Source organism: Hylobates moloch, unplaced genomic scaffold (assembly GCF_009828535.3).
Source record: "Hylobates moloch isolate HMO894 unplaced genomic scaffold, HMol_V3 SCAFFOLD_1, whole genome shotgun sequence".
NCBI lineage: Eukaryota > Metazoa > Chordata > Mammalia > Primates > Hylobatidae > Hylobates > Hylobates moloch.
This window is the reverse complement of record NW_026652276.1, coordinates 54544763-54555302: the sequence shown is the minus strand read 5'-3', so window position 1 is coordinate 54555302 and position 10540 is coordinate 54544763. Positions and strand designations below refer to the sequence as shown.

The following is a 10540-nucleotide window of genomic DNA, read 5'->3' as shown; positions in this document are numbered from 1 at the left end:
GCAGACACTGGTGAGTGAACAAGGTGAAGAAGAATTTTATTGAGTGATAGAAAAGTTTTGACAATGAGAGTGGACCCAATGTGGGCAACCCACTGTGTGAGAGGGGGCCCAGAAGTGGGTAACCTAAAGTGTTTCTGAGTCCAGGGCTTTTATGGACTCAGAATGGGGGAGTTTGTGTTGATTGGTCCATGGGAAGGCCTGGATAAAGCACCATTTGACTGGCTAAAAGGCACTGAGGAAGATTTCACTCCAATTGTGGACTCTACCCAGAACTGGCAGCTAGGTTTTCAGGCTTTAAATTGTCTTTCGTTTTAAGGTCAGGTTTCACCAGGGACCCGCCCCTGTCTGCCTAGGAATTTGTCTGTCTCCTGCTGCTATCAAATAACCACAATTTTTAGAATATGTTTGTTATGTTCCACATTTACAACCCAGGCTTAACAAACTATATTTAAGTTAGATCCTTTATTTTCACACCCTTTAGTTTTTTTTCTTTTTTTTACCTCTCAAGTAAATAGAGCTGTGAATTCAACTCATTACATGAAACGTTTATTCACTTTGATTGACGCTCTTTTTAAAAAATCAATAATAATTGTATATTCTCGCTAATGATAATAATAACAAACACATTTAAAACAAAATTATACATTTTACCAGTTTTGTTTACAAAATAAAATATAAGAGTAAACATCTGAAAAAAAATATCCAAAGAAGGCTGGGTGCAGTGACTCACAGCTGTCATCCCAGCACTTTGGGAGGCCAAGGTGGGTGGATCACTTGAGGCCAGGAGTTTGAGACCAGCCTGACCAACATGGTGAAACCTTGTCTCTACTAAAAATACAAAAATTAGCCGGACGTGGTATCATGTGCCTGTAATCCCAGCTGCTCAGGAGGCTGAGGCAGGGAGAATCGCTTGAACCCAGGAGGCAGAGGTTGCAGTGAGCCAAGATTGCACTCCAGCCTGGGCAACAGAGCCAGACTCTGTCTCAAAAAAAAAAAAAAAATGCCCAAAGAACAAACAAGTTTAAGATGAATAATCACAAATTTTCAAATAAATCAAACTCTTCTAAGTTTACTAGAGATTTTGGTCAAAGGATACAAAATTTCAGTTAGCTGCGAGCAATAATTTCTAAGAGATCTATTATACAACATGGTGACTATAGATAACAATGTATTGTATTCTTGAAACATGCTAAGAGAGTGGACATAAAGTGTTCTCACCATAAAAATACTCCTGTGAGGTAATGTATATGTTAATTACCTAAATTTAATCATTCCACAATTTATATATACTTCAAAACATCGTGTTGTACATGGTGAAGACATATAATTTTTTATGTCAATTTGAAAAAGAAATAAAAGAAAATGAAAGCAGAATATGCAGTTTTGCCTGGAGTGATGACAGGGCTTCAGTCAACTGAAGGCATTTTTCCTAGACACAAAATCACTTGTTCTTAAAGATCATAAGCTCCACAAAAGAAAAATCTAAATTTAACTAAAAATGAATAAACTTAGACTATACAAAACAACTTTTTAGTCTCATAAGGATGTGAAGATGTTTCAACTTCTCCGTATTAGCTATTGATAACTGTGGAACTGATGGTTTGCATTTTGCTTTAGTGATATCTGACAGCTGTTCCTTTGGAACTACTGATGTAGCAATACTTCACCTATGGAAACAGAAGAGTATGAGAAGCATCTGCCAATAATGAAGATTAGGCTTTCTGGTTCATGCTACTGAAAAAGATCAAATAGATTTCGTTCATTTTAGACCTTAAATGTCACATAATGTAAAGAAACATGCCACATAATTTCCACTTGGCTTTTTCAAGGATTTTTTCAGAAACAAAATATTGTATTAACAACTGAAATAAACATGTAAAAGTATTTTAGGAATTATGTCAATAACAATCATAATATTATTTCCATAAAAATGGTAACAGATATGATGTGACTACGGAAACATAGACCACTTATGATTAAATTATTTATTGTTTTCTCTGAAATCCTGACTGGTAATCATTAACTTACCATTGCATATGTCTTTTCCATAAAAAAATTCCTCTGCTAGCCCAATATAAGAGTCCCAAGTTTAAAATGCTTTATTGATATCATTTTCTACAATATTTAGAAATATTTTTTAAAAAATCATCCTGACTTCTGCTTTTAGATAGATGGAGTACTTCACAGGATAACAATTCTGCTGAGAACCACCTGAAAAGTCAAATTATTTACTATATATACAGATAGAGATTCACAGAAGTCACTACAAGAAGTAAAATTTTAGTGTATTTTAGAGTCGATCTGAATCTCTTCTGCTGTTTCTGGTTAAACTCCTGTACCTTGCCTAGAGGCTTGAATTCTAGGATTGACCTAGGAAGAAGAATGCTACAGAGGGACCAAGATGACCCAATGGAGCTTTACATAGTTACAGGGGGCTGGATGGGGAAAACAAACAAGTGAACAAATAAAACCTTCTGTGCTACCTACTACTGCCTAGAAGAGACGTATGTTAAAGATAAGGTCACAAAAATGTTGAAAATGAGGGAATGCAAGATATACTAGTAAAATTGAGGCTAAGGAAATAAATGTGTGGGTAGCCTTACTAATATTGAAAAAAAAGTGTGCTTCATGTAAAGAATTGCTGTAAATGAATTTTTTTTTTTTTTAAGACAGTGTCTCACTGTCATCTAGGCTGGAGTGCTGTGACGTGAACTCGGCTCACTGCAACCTCTGCCTCCTGGGCTCAAGCCATTCTCCTGTCTCAGCCTCTGGAGTAGCTAGGATTACAGGTGCACACCATCGCGCCAGGCTAATTTTTGTATTTGTAGTAGAGACTGGGTTTTGCCATGTTGGTCAGGCTGGTCTCTAACTCCTGACCTCAGGTGATCTGCTCGCCTTGGCCTCCCAAAGTGCTAGGATTACAGGCATGAGCCACTGCGCCCGGCAAAAAAATTTTATATCGTGATAAAGGAGTTAATAGAAAAAGAAAATATGCCAATCTAAATCTGCTTGCATTAAATAAAGAAACTTCAAAATACTTAAAACAAAAATCATCAGAATTAGAAGGGATAGGCAATTAATAATAAAAGTGGACGACATTAACAAACCTCTCTAAATACCTGTTACAATTAGTAGACAAGAACTAAATAATCTTCTATCCTATAGATTCGAAGATCTAACACACAATTAACGAATTCCCTATGTAAAATACTGTCCCCAATAACCTCAGAACTTACCTTATTTTCAAATGCTAATGGATAATTTACCAAAAGTGGCCAGATGTTGAGACATGCAGAAGCCCCAAAAAACTTTAAAACATTGAAGTTATTTAGATTATGTTCTCTTACCAGAGTGGAATTAAGTTAAAAGTCAATAACAAAATAACAAAAATATATCCTATCTATCAGAAAGTTATGCAACATGCTCATTCATAGGCAAAAGAAAATATCACAATAAAAATTCAAAAAGAAAGTTGGTTAAAAATATACTTAGAAGAAATAAGTTTTAATGTTGAGTAGCAGTAGGGCAACTACAGTTAACAAGAATTTATAGTATATTTTCAAATAGCTATGAGGAAAGGTTTGGAATGTTCCAAACACAAAGAAATTATAAATGTTTGAGATGATATATAACCCAATTATCCTAATGTGATTTTTACACATTGTATACATGTATCAAAATATAACATGTACCCCATAAATATATACAACTCTTATGTATCAATTAAAAAATCACTTTCATTTTAATGAAGACAAGATATATCAAACTTGTGTAATACAGCTAACATATGGTTCAGAAAAAGTTTATAGCTTTAAATGTATAAATTAGAAAAAATATATAATTTTCTAACTCAAGAAGCTAGAGAAAGAATAGCAAATTAAAATTTATGGGATGCAAAGGAAAAAAGCTAAGAATATAAATTATTTTTAAAATGCACAATGAAAAAAATTTAAAAGGCTTTGGCTCTTTAAAGGAATAATAAAACAGATTAAATTTCTAGAACTGCTAATCAAGATATAAACTGATGCCAAAATCTGACAAGGATGTAATAAGAAAGATTAAATTAGAGTAATCCTCATGAATATAGATGCAAAAACCCTAAGCAAAAGAGTGGAAAATTGAATCCAGTTAGTTATATATGAAAACACAATTATTTAAGCACTACCCTCAAGGAGCTAGAGAAATAACAGAAAATAAAATTTAAAAGAGTTGTAGAAGAATAGAAATACCATTCAAGCATAATTTTAATTCAGCAATGCAGGGAAGGATTTAATTCCTAAAATCAGTCAACATTATTCACAACATTAACAGAAAAAAAACAAAAATTATTCAAATGTCCCAATATATGTAATAAAAAGCATTTGGCAAAATTCAACAAATATTTACTAAAAGGAAAAAAAGAATGAAAACAAAACTAAACAATAATCTCTCAGAAAATGAGATGAATCTGAACAATAATCTGACCAATAGTGTCTCCAAATTACCTCCAGCAATCGTGTAATAGAAGAAAAATACATCACTAGTTATTGAGACCTATTATAATTCTATAGTAATTAATACAGTGTGCTATTGATTCAACAATACAAAATAAGAGACTTGAGGGTCTAGAAGCTCACCCCCACAATATAGTCACATGATTTGTGACAAATTGCTATTATTCAGTGAGCAAATAAGATATATATGTAATTAAAACCCACTATTTATATTTGTATACATATTTATAAAATACACATATATATGTATTAATCTTTTAGAACAGTTATACGTTCATCACAAAATTGAGTGGAAAGTACAGAGTTCCCATATATTTCCTGCCCCTTACACATGCACACTCTCTCTTACTGTCAACATCCCATGTCACAGTAGACACTTGTTACAATTGGTGAAACTTCATTGGCACATTGTTAAAGTTGACACTTGGTGTTGTACATTCTATGTGTTTAGACAAATTCATAATGATATTTATGTACCATTATAGCATCCCACGGGGCAATTTCACCACCCTAAAATCATCTGTGCTTCACAATTCCCTCGCTCTCCCCAACCCCTTGCAACCACTGATCTTTTTACTCTTCAAAGTTTTGCCTTTACCTGAATGTCATATAGTTGGAGTCATGCATTATATATCCTGAGGAAGATGTGAAACAGCAGCAATTTTGCTGGTAAAAATAAAAAATGCTGGAGCAACTTTGCTGCTAAAAATAAAAAATGCTGCAGCAACTTTGGAAGACAGTTTGGCAGTTCTTACAAAACTAAACTTATTCTTACTGTATGATCCATCAATTGTGCTCCTTGGTATTTATGGAAAATATTTGAAATCTTATTTCCACAAAAAACCTTGCACATGAATGTTTATAGCAGCTTCATTCATAATTGCCAAAACATGGCAGCAACCAAGATGTCCTCCAGTAGGTGAATGAACAAATAAACTGTAGTATAACTAGACAATGAAATATTATTCCGCACTAATAGAAAGTGAGCTATCATGCCCTGAAAAGATATGGAGAAATCTTAAATGCATATTACTAAGTGAAAGAACCTAAATGGAAAATAATTGTCTTTTTAACAAATGGTGTTGAGTAGGCAAAGAGTTTGTAAACAGGACCAAAAAAGTGCTAAACATAAAAGAAAATATTGATAAATTGAACTCTATTAAACATGTAAAACTTCTATTAATCAAAAGACATTAAAAGTGTGAAAAGTCAATACATACAATGGGAGAGATATTGGCTACACATATAGCTTAAAAAGAAGAGAAAGAGATATCCAAATATATACAGAACTTCGAATATATAAAAAACATCAAAATGAGAAGGACAAAAATATACAGAATAGGGAAAGGACAATGTAATACAAACATACAGCCATCAGAATGGCTGAAATAAATATAAACCAATGACAATACCAGTCACCTCTTCCCTCAGTTGGGTTAGGTGTGAGATATTCTACTCTATCTCCCTACTGTATCTCCCAGAATTTCTCAACAGGATGGAAGAAACAATAATTACTTGATAATGTGCCTGCTATGGTCTGGATGTTCGTATCCCCCCAAAATTCACATGTTGAAACCTAATCCCCAATATGATAATATTTGAAGGCAGAACTTTTGGGAGCTGATTAGAACATAGGGGCAAAGCCCTCATCAATCAGATTAGTACCCTTTATAAAAGGCCCCAGAGAGCTTTCTGGCTCCTTCCAACATGTGAGAACACAATGAGAGGGTGCCATCTGTGAACCAGGAAGAGAGCCTTCACCAGACATTGAATCTGTTGGCACCTTGTTCTAAGACTTCCCAGCCTCCAGAGATATGAGAAATAAATTTCTGTTCTTTTTAAGCCACCCAGATTATGGTATTTTGTTGTTGTTGTTGTTTGACTACGAAGATATTTATTAAAGTTTATTTTGAATTCGGAAAAGAAGGAAACATTCTAGATGTTTTAGACTTAATATTAAATAAAATTATGGTGTATTCATTTTGCAGAACACCCTGTAGCCACTGTGGAAATGAGACTTAACTAAATGGGCATGATGGGTGTTACTGGGGTGATGAAAATCTTCCAAAGCTGACTTATGGTAATGGTTGTCACACTCAGTAAAGTCCCTGAAGTAATTGTATGCACAAAATGGGTGAATTTTATATTTTATTTTTTTAATTTGGAATTTTTTTAACTTTTAAGTTCAAGGGTACAAGTGCAGGTTTGTTACATAGGTAAGCTTGTGTCATGGGGGTTTGTTGTACAGATTATTTCATCACCTAGGTATTAAGTCTACTACTCATTAGTTGTTTTTCCTGATCCTCTCCCTCCTCCCACCCTCTGCCTTCTGAAAGGCCCCAGTGTATATTGTTCCCATCTATGTGTTCATGTGTTCTCATCATTTAGCTTCCACTTATAAGTGAGAACATGCCATTTCTGGTTTTCTGTTTCTGTGTTAGTTTGCCAAGGATAATGGCCTCCAACTCCATATATGTTCTTGCAAAGAACATGACGTCATTCTTTTTCATGGGTGCATAGTATTCTGTGGTGTCTATGTACCACATTTTCTTTATCCAGTCTATCACTGATGGGCATTTGGGTTGATTCCATGTCTTTGCTATTATGGATAGTGCTACAATGAACATATGTGTGCATATGTCTTTACAATAGAATGATTTATATTTCTTTGGGTATATACCCAGTAATGAGATTGTTGGGTTGAATGGTGTTTCTGTCTTTAGGTCTTTGAGGAATCACCACACTGTCTTCCACAATGGCTGAATTTACACTCCCATATACCCTTCCAAGACTGAACCAGAAATAAATTGAATCCCTGAACAGACCAATAATGAGTTCTGAAATTGAAGCTGTAATAAATAGCCCACCAACCAAAAAAAAAGCCAGGACCAGATGAATTTGCAGCTGAATTCCACCAGATGTACAAAGAAGATCTGATACCAGTCCTACTGGAACTATTCCAAAACATTGAAAAAGAGGGATTTCTCCCTAACTTATTCTATAAAGCCAGCATTATCCTTATAAGCAAAACCTGGCAGTTATCTAACAAAAAAAGATAATGCTGGCCAATATCCTTAATCAACATCAATGCAAAAGTCCTCAGCAAAATACTGGCAAACTGAATCCAGCAGCACGACAAAAAGCTTATCCATCATGATCAAGTAGGCATCATCCCCGGGATGCAAGGTTGGTTCAACATATGCAAATCAATAAATGTGATTCATCACATAAACAGAACTAAAGACAAAAAACATGATTATCTCAGATGCAGAGAAGGCTTTCGATAAAATTCAAAATCCATGCTAAAATCCCTTAATAAACTGGGTATTGAAAGAACATACCTCAAAATAATAAGAGCCATCTGAGTCTGTTGTGACTTGCAGCAGCTGCCCCCTTCTGCATGGTCTTGCCAAGCCAGCGCCTGGGACTGGAACCCGGCCACAGCCCCTCAGCTTCGCCCACCGCCTCCTGACCATGGAACCCCGCAAAGTGAACAAGCTTTGGGGAAATGTGAAACTGTGTAAGCAGGATCCAAGCATTCTGCACACTGAGGAAATATGCTTCCTGAAGGAGTGGGTGGAGAATAAGGGGGGTAAAGTACCACCTGCTACTGAGAAAGCTAAATCAGAAGAAAATACTAAGGAAGAAAAACCTGATAGTAAGAAAGTGGAGGAAGACTTAAAGGCAGACAAACTATCAAGTGAGGAAAGTGATCTAGAAATTGATAATGAAGGTGTGATTAAACCAGACACTGATGCCCCTCAAGAAATGGGAAATGAAAATGCAAAGATAACAGAGGAGATGATGGATCTGGCAAATGATAAGAAAGTGGCCGCTATTGAAGCCCTAAATGATGGTGAACTGCAGAAAGCCACTGACTTATTCACAGATGCCCATCAAGCTGAATCCTCACTTGGCCATTCTGTATGCCAAGAGGGCCAGTGTCTTTGTCAAATTACAGAAGCCAAATGCTACCATCTGAGACTGTGACAGAGCCATTGAAATAAATCCTGATTCAGCTCAGCCTTACAAGTGGTGAGGGAAAGCACACAGGCTTCTAGGCCACTGGGAAGAAGCAGCCCATGATCTTGCCCTTGTCTGTAAATTGGATTATGATGAAGATGCTAGTGCAACACTGAAAGAAGTTCAACCTAGGGCACAGAAAATTGCAGAACATTGGAGAAAGTATGAGCAAAAACGTGAAGAGCGAGAGATCAAAGAAAGAATAGAAAGAGTTAAGAAGGCACAAGAAGAGCATGAGAGAGCCCAGAGGGAGGAAGAAGCCAGACGACAGTCAGGAGCTCAGTATGGCTCTTTTCCAGGTGGCTTTCCTGGGGGAATGCCTGGTAATTTTCCTGGAAGAATGCCTGGAATGGGAGGGGGCGTGTCTGGAATGGCCAGAATGCTTGGACTCAATGAAATTCTTAGTGATCCAGAGGTTCTTGCAGCCATGCAGGATCCAGAAGTTATGGTGGCCTTCCAGGATGTGGCTCAGAACCCAGCAAATATGTCAAAATACCAGAGCAACCCAAAGGTTATGAATCTTATCAGTAAATTGTCAGCCAAATTTGGAAGTCAAGCATAATGCCCTTCTGATAAACAAAGCCCTTACTGAAGGAAAAGCAACCTAGATCACCTTATGGATGTTGCAATAATACAAACCAGTGTGTGATTCTGACCTTCTTCTCAAGAGAGCTGGGGTGCTTTGAAGATAATTCCTAACCCTCTCCCCCAAATGCAGCTGAAACATTTTACAGTGGTTTGCCATTAGGGTATTCATTCAGATAATGTTTTCCTACTAGGAATTACAAACTTCAAACACTTTTTAAACCTTAAAAATATTTAAAACAAATTTAAAGCATCTGTTAATTCGTATATTTTTATTTACTAACCAGTTTGGATTTTTTTCTTTGAATTATTGGGCAGGGAAGATACGTATGTATGGAAGATTATTGCTCTAATTTGAGTGAAATAAAAGTGTATTAGTGTGAGGCAAACATAACTCATCTGAGGATAAAGTTTGTGTTGGATATGTGGTTCCTGAAGCATTTTGACTTGTCTTTTTAAATGCTGCATCTTTTTCTTTAAAGATTTATATCAATAAAACTAATTGGGACCACCACTGTTTCAGTAGGACCTGGGTAGGGACTGGAAGTACTTGGCAGGGCAGCAGCAATCTTGCTGTGTTTTGTATAACATGCATACTTGTGCAGGTTGCCCTTAAATCTACACTGTGGTGAAGGGATGATTTTTTTTGTAATCCTGCAGTAGAGTTGGAGTACTTAGTTCTGTTCTTGTCCGATATAACTAATAAATGTTTCATATTATTTCCACATAGGGGAAATAAGGGATTACTTTTCTTTTACATGTCTTTGCTTAAAATTATCTTTCCTAGTCAAAAAAATGCCCAACTCTGTGTTTGCTTTCTGCTTGTTAAATTTTTCTCCCTTACTTTTCTTGGGCTAAAGACAGGCTTTTTCCACCAGCATCATCACTGTTATCATCATTAACAGCATAATTTTAGAAGCATATTTAATGCTGAGTTTAATTTAATATGTAATACATATGGTAATTGTATTGTAATACCCACAACAACTGTAGTTTCTTACTTGGCCATGAGAATGCTTTTTTAAGTGTTAGACTTCCACTCTGGCAAAATCTTGTCATATCAAAAGATGTTGGAAAGAGGGATTCCCTTTGGTGTTTGGTCTTCTACTTAGAAAACACCTAGTGCAGTTAGAGTTTATCTTGTAGTATTCATCTTTGTATTCTGAAGATAATAAGGTTTGAATTAAATTGACCGACACAGAGGGGAACCAATTTTTTTGATCCAGTGTGAATTATAAATGAGATAATTCAGTTATTCATTGTGGAATTCTTGAGACTATGAAAGGCTCATTGTCTTTGTATTCAGCTCTTCCTTAAATAGTGTAACCATACCCCCACCTCTGCTTGCTTTCTTTCCCTCCAATGATAAAGAAAATGATAAATTAAAAAAAAAAAAAGAGCCATCTATGACAAACCCTCAGCCAACATCATACTGAATG

The 10540-nt window shown here is 35.7% G+C and overlaps 1 pseudogene; it reads left to right on the top strand.

Moving 5' to 3' along the window:
- The first annotated feature begins 7858 nt into the window (after positions 1-7858).
- Positions 7859-9084, top strand: LOC116809501 (hsc70-interacting protein-like; annotated as a pseudogene).
- Positions 9085-10540: the final 1456 nt, after the last annotated feature.